We start from the raw sequence: 2,888 nt of genomic DNA, 5'->3' as shown, positions 1-2,888 counted from the left end.
TCCCAACTTGTGAAAGAAATGGAGACTGAACTAAAGTATTGGCACGCACTTCTAAAGTGAATAATTGAAGTTGTAAAGTTTTTAGCAGAACGAGGCCTTTCACTTTGTGGTAGTGATGAAACTGTTGGCTCTCCTCATAATGAAAATTACTTGGGGTATTTTTGAATTACTGGCCAAATTATAAACTTTCATCAAAGATGTAATATGCCTCTTAAGGGGGGCACCACTGTCCTTGCCTTGCTCCTACCCCGGCCATCTGTTGCCCCCCCACCATCTAACTCCTGACATGGTAGCAGGGGTGCAATGCTGCCCAAGTTCACTGGAGCGCCGCTCCAGCATATGATTGGGCCACTTCGGGGCTGCCCCAGCAGCTTGCAGAGATGGCACAATGCGAGAGCCATAATCCTCCAAGCAGCTGGAACTGCTCTACAAGTGTCAGCGCCAGGGAAATGCAGTGCAGTTCCAGCTGCATGAGGGATTATGGGCAATGAAGTCAGCCATTGATCCTGCATTGAGTCAGTCACCAGCAACCAGCCGCCATCATAAGTAAGTTTTGTTTTAACAGGGGAGGGGAGGGTTGGCACAATTTCAGTGTGTGTAATTTCAGTGTAAGTGTTTCTCCCTCACCGCGCATGTGCCAGCCGGTACTATTTAGGACTGCTCATGCGCCAGACCACACAATTTAGGGCCCCTTTAAAACTTATGCCACAGGCCTCACAATATCTTAATCTGGGAGCCTGGAATGCCTTATCAGGGTTGGTGGTGGAGGCTGAAACATCGGAAGCATTTAAGAGACTCTTAGACAGGCACATGGATAGAAGAAAAATAGAGAGTTATGAAGTAGGAAGGGTTTAATTCCTTTATTTTGAAGGAATATATGGGTCAGCATCAAGGGTCGAAGGGCCTGTACTGTGCTGTAGTGTTCAATGTTCTTTAATGACAACTTGTATTACCATTGGATTTGCATTGATCTCTAAGATAAGGCAGAAAGTTAAGAGGTCAAACCTTATCCAAGAGATTTGAGCACATATTCTTGGCAGCCTCAAAAATCCTGAGGAAATGCCCATTTGATCTGGAAAGAGACTGATCACACATTAAAGTCCAAAATACTAAAAGGGGTGGTCTAAAGCATGCCAGGAATGAATAAGGCTTGAAAGTTCAAAACTACAGATGTATTGTCAGAGTACAGACATAACATCATATACAACCCTCAGATTCTTATTTTCCTATGAACCAGGCACAATTTTTACTTAACGGTAGGGCAAAAAGCTGTACTCAAGAAGAGATATGTATACAAAAGAAATAAATGTAAACAAAAGAAGAGCAAACAAACTGACAGTGCAATACAGAAAATAGCTCAGTGTTTATATTTGTTATCTGATTACAGTTCCTTATTTGTTTACATGCACAGTATATGCACAGTCTCCGCTCCATCCTCAACATCCATTGGAGCGCTTTCATCCCTAACGTCGAAGTACTCGAGATGGCAGAGGTCGACAGCATCGAGTCCACGCTGCTGAAGATCCAGCTGCGCTGGATGGGTCATGTCTCCAGAATGGAGGACCATCGCCTTCCCAAGATCGTGTTATATGGCGAGCTCTCCACTGGCCACCGTGACAGAGGTGCACCAAAGAAAAGGTACAAGGACTGCCTAAAGAAATCTCTTGGTGCCTGCCACATTGACCACCGCCAGTGGGCTGATATCGCCTCAAACCGTGCATCTTGGCGCCTCACAGTTCGGTGGGCAGCAACCTCCTTTGAAGAAGACCGCAGAGCCCACCTCACTGACAAAAGGCAAAGGAGGAAAAACCCAACACCCAACCCCTGCAACCGCTGCAACCGTGTCTGCCTGTCCCGCATCGGACTTGTCAGCCACAAACGAGCCTGCAGCTGACGTGGACTTTTTACCCCCTCCATAAATCTTCGTCCGCGAAGCCAAGCCAAAGAAGAATATGCAGTGTACAGTTTTTGTTTTGCTGTGCCAATAAGTAGCAATTCTGCTTCACCCTCAGAAAAAAGAGACTCAGGTTGTATGCGATTTCATGTACTTATTCTGACAATAAGTCTGAAATCTAGGTGTTCAATAATAAATAATGTGCAAGGTAAGTGTCCGAAAACGAGTCGCTGATTGAGTTTGTTGTTGAGAGGTTTAATGGTGGAGGGAGGCAGCTGTTTCTGAACCTGATGGTGTGAATCTTGTACCTATACCCCTTTCCTGATGTCAGCAGTGAGAACAGAACATGGGTGGTGTGGATCTTTGAGGATTGCTGCTGCTCTCCAATGGCAGTGTTCCTTGAAGATGCTCTTGATAGTGGGGAGGGTTTTGCCTGTGATGTCCTGGGCTGTGTCCGCTATATTTTACACTGCTTTCTGCTCAGAAGTATTGGTGCCCCCATACCAGACCATGATAGAGCCGGTCAGCACACTTTCTTCTATACAACTGTAGAAATTTGCCAGGGTTTCTGGTGTCATACCAAACCTCCGCAAACTTCCGAGGAAGTAAAGGCGCTGACGTGCTTTCTTTATCTTTCTTTTGGTCCCCAGATAAGGGGATACTAAACTGATAAGAACAGATACCACACTTTGATCTTAGCCAAAAGGCCAAGAAGTGATCAATGTATTTTCTTCACGATGACATTTGTGTGTTGGGTAGAGGAAATGTCCTTCAAGATGGTGATTTCCAGGAATTTAAATTTGTTAACTCTTTCGACCTCTGATTCCCCAATGATCGCTGGATCGTACACCATTGGCTTTCCCCCTCCTAAAATGCACAATCATCTCCTTGGTTTTGGTGTCATTGAGTACAAGGTTGTTGTTGGTGCACCATTCAGCCAAGTTTTCAGTCTCCCTTCTGTATGCTGACTCATCGCCTCCTTTTCTACAACTGA

General features: G+C 45.3%; 1 pseudogene; it reads right to left on the bottom strand.

Moving 5' to 3' along the window:
- Positions 1-2,444: 2,444 nt before the first annotated feature.
- Positions 2,445-2,613, bottom strand: LOC138752076 (U2 spliceosomal RNA; annotated as a pseudogene).
- Between the last annotated feature and the right edge of the window lie 275 nt (positions 2,614-2,888).

The sequence above is a fragment of the Narcine bancroftii genome, chromosome 1, assembly GCF_036971445.1.
Source record: "Narcine bancroftii isolate sNarBan1 chromosome 1, sNarBan1.hap1, whole genome shotgun sequence".
In the NCBI taxonomy this organism is placed as follows: domain Eukaryota; kingdom Metazoa; phylum Chordata; class Chondrichthyes; order Torpediniformes; family Narcinidae; genus Narcine; species Narcine bancroftii.
The sequence above is the reverse complement of the archived record's forward strand: the minus strand, read 5'-3'. Positions and strand labels throughout refer to the sequence as shown.